Here is a 13,638-nt window from a genome sequence, read left to right as displayed (position 1 = left end):
AGAATGAAAGGGGAAGAGGAAGAGAGACAAACGAGGTAAAACTCAGTTACTTCTTTGACAAACAAGTGAAACTAACGATCCTTGAAGGTTGCAAAGAGATGAAGAATGACACGAAGAACATGCAAGAATTCATAAGAAATTTCGGCAGCACTTCAATAGGAAATTAAGGAAAAATTTGATAAGATAGAAAGAACTTGAAAAGATTCACAACAATCCAACTAAATTGATAAGCAATGAAATAATTTGAGCTTGATGAGAGAAGTTCATGAATAAAAGAGAGCAACATGACAAGGCCTCCAGAACAAAAGAATAGGGATTTCTAGCACAATTAAATTTGGCAAGCATCCTTACAAGAAGAATAGAACGGAGTTGTTGGAAAACCAACAGAGAAAAGAACAAGCATGTAGTGGACTTATGAAAACCATCCCAAAATAATGAGGTGACAACCAGCAACTAACAGAAACAAGGATTGATTGGATGCAACAAGAAAGGCGAAACTTCTTACACCAAGAGGATATATTGAGAACTTGGATCAATGATAATCACCATAATAGCAACAATCCTTAGGAAAAGCTTTTAGGTGAAACCCAATTCAAAATAGCTCAATGAAGAAATCACGGGTTGAAAATACCCCATGATGAAAGAATTGGTGGGATTAAATATCTCATTCTTGAAATAACTCTCTTCGAGACTCCTCCACTAACAAGAATGTTATAACACCACCTTAAAAGATAAAGGAGGAAGAACTGCTCTTGGAAATGCAAGAGAAAGAATACTTGAGGTGCTACCACAAGAATCTTGAAGAACACCTTGAGAATGAAGAGATCTTGAGCCTCCTAATAGAAAACTTGAATGAGGCACCAGAATAATTGAGAGACGAACGAAGAGACAACAATTGAGAAGAATTTGAGAATGAAAGCTGAAAGATAAGAGCGAAGAAATCTTCTGAAATGACGGCCTTCACAGGACCGAGAATGAAAACAAATCTGAAATGCCCCAGATAGATATGGAAGGAATTTCTCATGATCGAGAAAAATTCAAGATGATAACACAAAGTTGAAATGATGAATCTTCAAGACAATGGACCAAGATTTGAGAGAAACACTCCTTCAATCTTCAATGAAGAGAATGATGGCCGGAAGCATCATCAACAATTACCGAGACACTTCAGAATAATGAATAAGGAAAAGTTGAGCCAACAAAGGAAATTAATTCGAAAAGATCTTGGAGAAGGGATATGACTGATGTAATCCATACTTACGTCGCACTTTAAAAGAAATAGAGATCTCTGGATAAAATTAGAAGAGCCCGATAAGATCCTGGGAAAGAACCTGTGGGTTAATTACGGGCCCACTCAAAAGAAACCACCGTTGAAATGATTGCTAAGAAAGATTGATTGCACCGATACAAATAAGGAACTTGATGAGGTAAGTCCCTCGAAATAACTGAAAGGATTGAAAACTAGAAACTTCTGAGATATTTTGAACACTTCGGATAGAAAAAATATGGATGAATAACAAGAGAGGCTTGATAAGAATTTCCAACATGGAAAGAATTTAAAGGATGAAAAGGATATGATGAGCACCTATAACTTGAATTGTATCCACCAGAGAGATAACAAGAATGAAGAAAGATGAACACAAAACTCCTAAGAATCTTCACAATGAATCACCGGGAACAAAAGAAAATAAAAAAAAATAGCGGAAGCAATATTGAAAGGAAGGTACTTGGATGATAATTGAAACGTTGAAGAAAAAGGGCAACAGGGCGGGGAAAAACAAAGAAAACTTTAAACAGACGAGACAAACTCCAAAAGAAATTAGAGATTGAACTTTCAAATATTGGAGAGGATTGAATTACTTGAAGAAAAGAACACCGGTTGAAAAAGAATTGACATGAGGACTCCGGCTGACAAGAATTGAAAACACAACTTGATTGAGCAAAAGAATATGCATTCCCATAAAAAAATGAGAACACCTCTTGGAAAGTTATCAATTCATTACTTGACATCGAAGCAACTCGAATTACCATACTCCAACAAAACAAAGGATGAGGCTTGCAAATTAGTGAGAACAAACACATGACAAAGATTCCGCTCGATATTTTCATGGATAGGACCGCACGGGCTCGACCTTACATTGGATTGTCATATTGAAATGACGCACGAGTATGCTCCTTAGGCGTAGGGAACTACAAGGATTTTCAAAGCATACTCATGACATATATTGAGACTGTCCTCTGTAAAAACAACCATGAACAAATGAATCCACTAGATGTCGAACCCCAACCTCACATGATGCATCTGTTGGAAGATTTTCCTATAGGTAACTACTTGAATTCCCACCTAAGAACACCCAAAAATTCTGGTCATGCAATAGGGTCCACAGATACAAGGAGTAAAATCCATCATTCAACTCCTAGCAATAACAATAACCGTCCAGTGTATCACATCCGTCAATACATAACTAGAGATCTCAGAAACTCATCTATCTCAGACCCTTGGAAACATAACGATACTAAGTATGGGAGTACATCTGAACTCTCTCCACCAGTACTAGGGATGTCGGACTCCTCTTGCCACAACGTGTGGTAGTCCATCAAAAACTACCACACGCTGCGACGGAATGACCTCGATGAGGGAAACCCGTGATCTCCTTGGGTTCCTATTGGAAAACCTTAACCTCGAGATAACCCAAAGCATCCTCGGAAACCCTCGCACAAGACGCTCGACAGAGGTAAAACAAGTCCAGCAAGGCCGCCCGGTGTGTCGACGATCCTGATAGGAGCCGCATATCTCGTTCTCAGGAGACGACGAATAAGCACAACGTACATTGTCCTAATAGAAATCTTCCGAGTTGCCCCGGGTTGGCCCCACAAACGTCTTTGGTTTTACTAGCACCAGAAACATTGGCCCCCATGTATTATGTTGAATTACTCTTCGGGTTCGTGACACCCTATGTTTTTCATTATTATTATGTTGGGCCTTGCGAGACCAGTTTTATCCCAAAATGAAAGTCTAGGGGGTCCCCATAACAACCCCAAGCATGTTAGGAGCGCTCATTTATGGAACATAACACTGGTAGCCGAAACTAAGGCGACAAAGGTGAAACAAAACACGAGGCTAGAAGGCCAAGCCTTCCACCTTCTACCAAGTATATAGGTGCATTAAATTAATTAGCAATAATATGGTGATATAACAAGGAACACATGTTTTCACATGGAAGCAACTATAATTGCAACTACCAACGCTATCAAAAGGCTGAGCAAGTGGTAACATAGCCAAACAAGGTTTGCTGGGTAGTGGAAAGATTAGAGGTTTTCATGGTAATGTTCGGAGGCTGATATTTATCACGTGGCAGGCAGCGAGACATAGGGAAAGAAACGAGACAACTAGCATGACAATGATAGTAATGGTATGTAGGGAAATGATCATCTTGCCTGTGATCCTGCTTGGAAGAAAAACGAATCCGTGAAGTGGACGAACCGACGTAGTCGAATGAATCCTCACATTCCGACATGCTTGCGTCACTCTAACAAGAAGAAGCAAACCAGAAACAAGAATGAACACACAGTATCACCATGCACATGCACGATATGATGCAGACCCTAATATGATGCATGCCCAGTTTAATTATGCAATGCATGGCATGAAAATTCACAACAGTCAAACACTACACATTAAGTGAAGCTCAACATGGAACGAGTTGCATATTTACGAAACTCCACATACAAATTATTTAGTTCACTCCCTTTTAGGTACACGACAATATTAAATGTTGTTTAAACATCGCAAGAGGTTAGGCATGTGATTCTACATGGCTTTCTAGTCGGTTTACACCTTAGAACTTTTGAACGGAGCTACGGTATACCAGATACGTGCAACACAAGATACTATGCCATGAATGCAACATGCATGCAAATGACAACCACGACACGTTCTGGTTCCGATAACTTGACAAGACACAGGTACCAACGAATTGTGAGCTTGTCATGGCAGAAAATGATGGGCTGATCCCGGTTACCGGGTTCCCATGTGTCAGGGGCACAACAAAAGAGGGACAAAATGCAACTAGAATGGCATCTATGAAACGAACAGCAACGCCTCTCCTACAACAATGCATTCATCCAAGGGTATCGTCTCGACGGTTATACCTTCGAAGCATGCAATTCAGAGCAGATCGAGTCGTTGCGGTGTAGATGTACAAGGGTCGTCATGGATGTACAAAAGTAGTCGTTCCCGCAACATAGTTGAAGTAGTGGTACACGGGTCTTCGTTGACATTAGTCGTACACGGTTGTAGAGGAACTTGACGAATCCACGATCTTCGGAGGTCGACAGTAGTTGTTCGCGTAGTTGTTCATGTTAAAAGCTTGGTCTTGACGAATCCGAAGGGATACACAACACTCCATGGCGACGCATCCAAATGACCAACCGACCAACTACATCTGAATGCCGAGGGGGTCGTCGTGAGCAGTAGGGCGGAGCACGTTCGGACCGCATCAGATCAGCGAAATCACGAGCAGCTGGCTGCATGTGAGAGCAACGGCATACCAACACTCAGGGGGCGGCTCGCGGGCGCTGGACAATGGAGAGGCGTGGCACATGGATGGGTTGGCACGCGAGGTCGAACAGAATCAGCTCGGGAATGAGGCCTCGCGCAAGGGACTCGGCGGCCATGAGAGGAGCGCTGAGGAGCTCGGGGTCGGATCCTTTGGTGCAAAGGCGAAGGCGGGGCCGCATGCTCGATGAAGGAAGGCAGCTGAAGCGGCACACACTTTGCAGCGTGGAGCTCGCGGGCCGGAGGGAAAATAGGGGGCTGATGTCTACTACACAACTTTTTCTTGTAGACTCGTGTTGGGCCTCCAAGCATAGAGTTTTCAAGGACAATAGTAATTTTCCCTCAAGTGGATGACCCAAGGTTTATCAATCCGTGGGAGGTGTAGGATGAAGATGGTCTCTCTGAAGCAACTCTGCAATCAAATACAAGAAATCTGTTGTGTCCCCAACACACCCAATACAATGGTAAATTGTATAGGTGCACTAGTTCGGTGAAAAGATGGTGATACATCCTCGACGTTTGCTTCAGTAATTATTGTAATTAAGCTACAGTGATCACCCGCTAATGATGCCACGTCACCGCTAACTATATCAATGTTCTCGTGATGGTTGAAACCGAATCATAGTTCGAAGCTTCGGGATTAAGTCAAACGTGAAAAGATTTTTGTGTTGTTGAGATAACAACGTCGGGGAGTTATAAAGATTCCCTAACAGATTATAAATATCAAGTCGGGTACTTTAGGAATCATTGATGATCCCGATATATTAAGAAAGGGGCTTCAACAAAATAAGTAAAGAAATATAGTAAATGAAAATAAATAAACAAAAGAAAGGACTAAAAGTATAAGTTATAAATTATAAAAGAAAGTAGATAAGAATAGAATAATAAAAGGGATTAGAATAAATAATAATAATGAAAGGAAAAATAAAACAAAATGAAGAAAAAAAAAGGAAAAAGAACAACCCCAACCGGCCCAGCTCGGCCAAAAAGGGCCCAATCGGCCAAACCCTAACCCCCCCTGGCGACCAGACCCCCTCCCCTCGCTACTCCCTCCCTTTCCCACGCCGCCGCCAGCCACCCCCTCGTGGGGGGCCCCACCCCCCCCCCCCACCGACTGCGCCACCTTCCCCCACTCCCTCCCTCTCGTGAACCTCTCCTCCCCACCGACACTCCCTCCCCCACGAACCGAGCCAGATCCCATCCCGTCGCCCCCCTCCTCTCCACCTCGCCTCCTCCCTCCCAAATCCTTCCCGCCGGCGGCCTTCCCCCCCTCACCCCCCGGCGGCCCCTCCCCTGCCTCCCGCCGGCGAGCTTCCCCACCGAGCCTCCTCCTCCCTCCACCGAGCCTCCTCCTCCCGCCGGCGGCTTTCCTTCCTCCGGCGGCCCCCCACCTCGCGGCTTCCCTCTCCCGGCCGGCGAGCCCCTCCCCTCTCCCGGCCGGCGAGCCCCCCCCTCACCTCGGCCGGCGCCCCTCCAACCTCGCCGGCCTACCAACAGCCCCGGCCCCCGTCGGCCATCTCCCGCTCGGTCCGGGAGGGACCGGGCAAGGGAGACGTCATCATCTCGGCGCACCTCCGACCGGCCCCTCCTCGCCGGCACGCCCGTCTCCACCGGAACCACGCCGTCTCCACCGTCACCTTCGTGCGAACTCTGGCTTCACCGGGCCGTCACGTCACCGTCGGTGAGCCCCTCCTCGGGCTCCTCCCACCTTGTCGTTCTCCTCGACGTCCCGGTTCCGTTCCGGCAAACGGGGCCTCGATCCGTCGACGGTGGACTCCGGTAGGAGGATTTGAGTATTTGGTTCCTCTAGGTGGTGTTAGCAGAGAGAGTTCTCTCTTTGTTAACAGAGAGAGTTCTCTCTCTGTTAACAGAGAGAGATGAGTGTTGAGAAAAGAAAATAAAATAAAAACAAATGATGTATTAAATGCGTGTGTATGTATGTATGTATGAGATGTGATGTATGTATTTGCGTATATGGGTATTTAGAAGAATACGGTATTTGCACGGTTAGGTATCTATAAATAAAAAGATGAGAAAATAGCCTAGGGTCACTTACCGGTGGGGCCAATGCAACCGCTGTCTATGACAGGGAGGCCCCACGCGATAAATAAAAATAATGTTTTCTTAAAATAAATAAATAAATAGATATATTAGTTAAAATAATTAATTAACATAATTAGAGTATGACACGCAGGTCCCCCACTAAACTAATCTGATTAAATAATATTTAATCTTAAATAAAACTTGTGCCTATGACGTTCGGGACCCGCTGGTCAGTTGACCAGTCAAATGTGATGTCAGCATGACATCGCGATGATGCCGTAATGGGATTTTATTAAATCATTTAAATCTTTTTTTAATTCCTAAATAATTAATAAAACTTTGAAAATTAATATTAAATAATCCGTAAGTCAGATCGAAATATTTTCAACATGAAAGTTGATCAGCAAAGCGAGACGAACCCGGATACACGGCCCGTTCGTCTGTCACGCGTCCCTAGTATAGCAAACATGGAACTTTCCATTGTTTCCCGTGTAACCGGTAGTAGCCCGAGACCCGGAAAATATCGTCAGATATTCTTCCGACCCGTCTATGACGGATGTTCCTGCGTTAGCTCATGCCTAGCCTGCATATTTCCATGTCATGCTTTCTGTTGCATCGATGCTATTATTTATTGTTTTCTTCCCCCTCTTCTTACCGGTAGACCCCGAGACTGACGCTGCTACCGGGTACATTTACGACCCTGCCGATCAGTCCTTTGCCGCAGAGCAGCAAGGCAAGCAAATTCCCCTTGATCATTCCTATATCGCCTATGTCTTTCTTCCTACTGCTTGCATTAGTATTTTGCTACTGTTGTCGTTAGCTCCTATATCTGATGCATAGCCTGTTTTTTGATGAACTGGTACTTTCAGTCCTGTACCTTTAATATGCTTAGTATAGGTGGAGCAGTCATCCCCTCTGACCCCGTAGTTCAGTTGCCCCGCTTGTTTTCGAATCTCGATCTCTGATCGACGAGCCAGACCCGACACAGCACGTTCACCCCCCTTCGTTGTACGACGCTACAGGGATACTATCGGGTACCGAGGGTGACACCTCGCTAAGTACTCCTGATGATATCTCTGTAGTATAGCTAGTCGGTTGTGGTTATCGAGGGTGATTCCTCTTTCACCATTCCCGATGACGTCTCTGTCGTGCCACCCCGCGAGTGTGGGACCCCCGAGGGTGATTCCTCTAAGCCCACCTTGACGGGTACATCGTTCGGAATCCAACGAGGGTGATTCCTCGGATTCCCCTGATGTTACAACCACACAGTTACTCGACCATGTTACTGGGATCTTCGGTGATTAGTTGTAAGACGGGTGGATTCCCGCGAGACTGTGTTGTTGGCCTAATTAAAATGCTAATGGATTTGGGTATTTGATCTGGGTTGGTCGGAGACCTTTTCGCACTAACCGGCTACGCGGGAAGAATTATGGGTACTCGGCGTCGCGATATCAGCCGAAGCTTTTCAGATGCCAGCAGTGTAGCGGCGCGCGCCCGAGTGGTCCCGAGATGCATCGTGCTTGTGATTAAGGGATGCTAGGACTGACGTCGGCCGCCCACGCCACGTGCAGGAGCGTGAAGGGGAACTGGGCCCATGAACCCTTTGTGCTTAGGATTTAGACCGGCGGGCTGGCCTCTCTGATTAGTCTTAGGTGGGGCTGCGACGTGTCGATATTCCAAGGCCGGGCAGGACCCAGAAAAGTATGTCCGGCCAGAGTGTTATCGAGCGTGACGGGACATGTGGTGCACCCCTGCAGGGATGAAAATTAACTATTCGGATAGCCGTGTCCACGGTTACAGGACGACTTGGAGTTGTGCCCCGATCTTTTACAACTACAATTGTTACTTAACTGGAATTAGTTTGCCTCGGGATTGCTTCCTCGCAGGGAGTCGAGGGAGGATCTTTAGGCGTGACCTCACTTTAATATTGCTGCAACAATATGACTATTAATGTGTTACCCCTGTTCTACTCTCGTCTATTGCTGCACGACCCTGAAGATGCTAGTCTTCGATAGGACTAGGCCTTCTCTCTCTATTCTCGCATTGCTGCAGTCAGTCCACATATAACCCCCTTCTTTGATACTGGTGCATAATTAGAATAGTTCTGATGTAAGACTTGCGAGTACTTTGGATGAGTACTCACCGTTGCTTTGCTCCCCCCTTGTCCCCTTGATCCGTTTGCTGCGACCAGATGATGAAGCCCAGGAGATGGAGGTCCCCGCCGTCGACGACTGCTACCCCGACGGTGCCTACTACTACGTGGAGGCCGCTGATGATCAGGAGTAGTTAGGAGGTTCCCAGGCAGGAGGCCTCGCCTCGTTCGATCGTTGTATCTTTTGTGCTAGCCTTCTCTAAGGCACCCCATGTTGTTTTATGTCTGTACTCAGGTATTGTTGCTTCCGCTGACTCGTGTGCTTATCGAGCTTTCGTATTCTAGCCCTCGAGGCCCCTGGCTTGTAATATGAAGCTGATGTTATTTTATTTGTGTCTAGTGTTGTGTTGTGATATCCTCCCGTGAGTCCTTGGGTTTGATCGTACGCAATTGCGTGTTTGGTTAGCGTACAATTAAGCCGAGGGCGTCACAAGTTGGTATCAGAGCCAACTGCCTGTAGGTAGCCCCCTTTCCAACTCCTTGGCAGAAGTTGAGTCTAGTGTTTGAAAAACTTTACTAACACTGATGTTGTGGCTTATGGGCCCACATCTCAATTGGGTGGTATTAGTATCTTTTACTCCTTTCCTATACTCTGGGCTCTACCTTCTCTTCTCTTTCGGGTCAAATATTTTACTAACTCTAACATTAGGTTCTCGAATCACATCGATCCGGAGCGCTGGACTATCTACTCTTTTTCTCCTGAATATGTATTACACACACTGTCATTGACATCCGTCAATCTTATTTTCAGATGCGTCCCGCAAGACAGCACGTGCGCCTGACACAGGCCACTGAGACGACTGGGTTCCCGGCCATTTTGGTCCATCTCCTGACCAGGCTGGGATATCGCTCGTACCCCGAGTACACTGTGTTCGAGGATTTCCGCGAGTACAACCAGTACCAGTACCAGGCTGAGGTTCGCATCTTCGACCAGAGGGGCGGCGAGACCCTCGAGCGCCACGTGTTCTGTGGTATTGGAGTGTCGGTCGAGATGGCCGTCCATGATGCGGCCTACATCGCCATCACCCGTCTCCGTGGAGCGTACCCTCACCTGGAGGAGAGCCCTTTCAGATACATCCCGCATGCTCCTGCTGGGGATGAGACTGGGTCTGATCTCACTGCCTACGCTTCTGACGTTCGGGAGCGCAGCGACCGTTCCTACGTCGCTGTCTGCGTCCCCTACGTACCGCGTCGCTACGACGCGCGGATTCTGGTGCAGTACACTGAGGCAATGGATCGTGCTTTCCGAGCTCTGACTGTGGAGCTGTATGCTACGCACGCTCGTCTTTACGACGCGTTGACAGAGCTGCAGCCATCTCACTGTCCGAGGGTTCCACCTATGCGCATCCGCGAGCCGAGCAGGACAGAGCTACCATCAGCTCTCGAGTGGACTGATGTTGGGGGTAGAACCCCTGCACTTGGACCTCAGCTGCTCGACTGGATGCGGTACCCTCACCAGAGTCACAACGGGACACAGGGTCCTGTCCCTACCTTCTATCACCGCCAGCTACCAGGATTTGATCGTCCTCTCCGACGTTGATGTAGCCTTATCGCTACATCTCGTTGTGGTACTCTTCCACCGCGTGCCTGCGCGCCGCCTACTGAGTCTAGGGTATCGTCAAATGCGTCCGGGCTATCGCCAAATTTCGAGTTTTTAATCGTTAGTCTGTAATCGAACTTATGTATGGGTCTGTATGTCGAACTCAACTACTATGGAGTATCTATCGCATTTTCCTTTCATTATGCTTGATTACTTCTTGAATGCGTTCGATGCCTTTGCCATTACTTTAAGCTAAACTACCTCTGCTAAATATTTATCAGGATGGTTAGACCAGTTGGCCGTCCGCGTGGCCCTGCCAACGATGCACCACCCCCGCCTCCTGAGTATATGGCGGGGATGATCCAACAGTTTGAGCTGAACCGCCAGTTTATGCAAGGACTCATGGATCAGTTCCAAAGGCCGAACATGAACCAACCACAAGGCGTGACACTGCAAGATTTCTGCCGTCTCAACCCTACGATCTACCGCAGCTCAACTCAGCCTCTAGATGCTGATGACTGGCTCCGTGACATTTCTTATGAGCTAGAGTCTGCCAATGTGCCCCTGGCGAGCTATGTCAACTTTGCCGCCTACTTTCTGAAGGGTCCCGCTGCTCAATGGTGGGACAGCCACAGGCGCTCTCAGCCCGATGGAACTATCATCACTTGGGCAGAGTTCAAGGCTGCTTTCCGTGCTCGATACATTCCCCAGGGAATCATGGACCGGAAGAAGCGTGAGTTCCGCAACTTGGTCCAGGGCAACAAGACTGTGGATGCTTATCAGCGGGAATTTCTGGAATTATCTCGCTATGCTGAAGAAGACATTGCGACTGATGCACGCAAGCAGGAGAAGTTCCGTGAAGGCCTCCACCCTGATATCAAGCTGACACTCCTCATTCAGGACTATGCTGATTTCGCCACCCTCGTGAACAAGGCTATTCAGGTTGAGACTGGTCTGCAGGAATATAAAGATAGCAGCAAGCGCAACCGTGACATGGGCTCATCTTCGGGCTCATCTGCACAGAAGCGGAAGATCTAGATTCCCAACAACATGTACCATGCTCCTGCTCCTGCTCCGAGGCCGTCCTATGCTGCACCTCGCCTGCCTCCTCCACCACCTAGGCAGTCGAGGCTCCCAGCTCCACCGCCTCGAGTTCCTCCTTCCCGTCCTGAGGACGGGCTGTGCTTCAAGTGTGGCCGTTCAGGTCACCGTGCTAGAGACTGCAGGCCGAATCAGAATCAGCTGGCACTTCCCGCAACTGGCCATGGCAACAACCAGAACCGCAACTTCAACACTAAGCCTGCTTATGTTCGTGGTCAGGCCAACAACATTGATATGGGTCATGCTCAAGACCAGCCTGCTACCGTGATGGGTACACTTCTCGTTAACTCAGTACCTGCTTCTGTATTGTTTGATACAGGAGCATCACATTCCTTTATATCGGAAAATTTTGCATACATGCATGACATTAGGAGCGAAGAGATGAACATCCCGATAGTGGTAAACACCCCTGGGGGCGAATGCCGAACCTCTGTGGTTTGCCCCCATGTTCCAGTTGAAATTGAAGGATTAGAATTCCTTGCCAACCCCATCCTACTAAAGTCATCCAACATTGATCTCATATTGGGGATGGACTGGTTGAAAGCTCATACGGCATCGATCGTTTGTGCCACCAAAACCGTCCACCTCCTACACCCTTCAGATGAACTAGTAAGCTACCATGGTCATCTCGTCCGTAATGCTGAGGCACGACTGTATGCTTTGAATGCATTAAATGCGTCGCCTCTTGAAGGGATTGAAAACATACCAGTGGTCCGAGAATTTCAAGATGTCTTTCCAGAAGAACTTGAGGGGATTCCCCCTGCTTGAGCTGTCGAGTTTGTCATTGACTTGGTACCCGGTACCACTCCTATTGCCAAGCGTCCTTATAAAATGCCACCACATGAACTCCTTGAACTTAAGCAAGAAATTGACAACTCGCTCCGTCTGGGTTTCATCCGTCCGAGTTCCTCTGCTTGGGGAGCACCTTCTCTCTTTGTTAAGAAGAAGGATGGAACAAATCGATTGGTTCAAGACTATCGTCCTATCAACCAGGCCACTATTCAGAACAAATATCCTCTCCCTCGGATAAATGATTTGTATGATCAACTTGCTGGTTCCACCGTTTTCTCTAAGCTCGACTTGAGATTGGGATACCACCAGATCCGTGTTCGCAAGGAGGATATTCCAAAGACCGCCTTTGTTACTCGATATGGATCATACGAGTACACCGTCATGTCCTTCGGCTTAACCAATGCATCGACAACTTTCTCTCGATTGATGAATTATATATTCATGGACTATCTCGACAAATTTGTCGTGGTATATCTGGATGATATTCTGGTGTTTTCGAAGAACAAAGAAGAGCATGCTGAGCATCTTCGTCTTGTACTAGATAAGCTTCGGGAGCATAAACTCTATGCGAAGTATTCCAAATGTGAGTTTTGGCTAGACGAAGTGACTTACCTTGGTCATGTGATTTCCAAGGATGGTATTGCGGTCAACCCCGAACAAATTCAAGCTATTCTTGACTGGACTCCCCCGAAGAATGTCAAGCAAGTCAGAAGTTTTCTCGGACTCGCCAGCTATTGCCGTCGATTCGTCGAGAACTTCTCCAAGATTGCGAAGCCCTTAACCAACCTGCTTCACAAAGGTGTTAAGTATGAATGGACTGATAAATGTCAGGAAAGTTTCCAGGCGCTCAAGGACAAACTGACGTCCGCTCCAGTACTTGCTCCTCCAGATACGAAGAGGAATTTCGTCATATACTGTGATGCTTCTCGTCAAGGAATAGGTTGTGTCCTAATGCAGGATCGCAAGGTGATCGCTTATGCCTCACGTCAACTGCGTGCTCATGAAGAGAACTATCCAGTTCATGACCTCGAGCTTGCCGCAGTCATTCATGCATTGAAGGAATGGCGACAATACCTTGTCGGTAATCGCTGTGAAATCTACACCGACCATCAAAGTCTGAAGTACTTGTTCACTCAACCGGAGCTGAACCTACGTCAACAAAGATGGATGGAGCGTATAGCTTATTTTGACTGTAGTATATCATATACCCCTGGCAAGGCTAACGTAATGGCTGATGCCTTAAGTCGCAAGTCATACTGCAACCACCTCCAGGTTCATCAGGTTCACGATCGTTTGCAAGAGGAATTCCGTAAGCTGAACCTCCACATTGTTCCTCAGGGTTACCTTGTTCCCCCTCCTGAAGAGTATCAAAATATGAACCTCCGTGTTGTTAATCAGGGTTCCCTCAGTAACCTAGTGGTTGAACCAGATCTTGTGAGCTCCATAAAGAAT

Source organism: Hordeum vulgare, chromosome 7H (assembly GCF_904849725.1).
Source record: "Hordeum vulgare subsp. vulgare chromosome 7H, MorexV3_pseudomolecules_assembly, whole genome shotgun sequence".
Lineage (NCBI taxonomy): Eukaryota > Viridiplantae > Streptophyta > Magnoliopsida > Poales > Poaceae > Hordeum > Hordeum vulgare.
The sequence above is the reverse complement of the archived record's forward strand: the minus strand, read 5'-3'. Positions refer to the sequence as shown.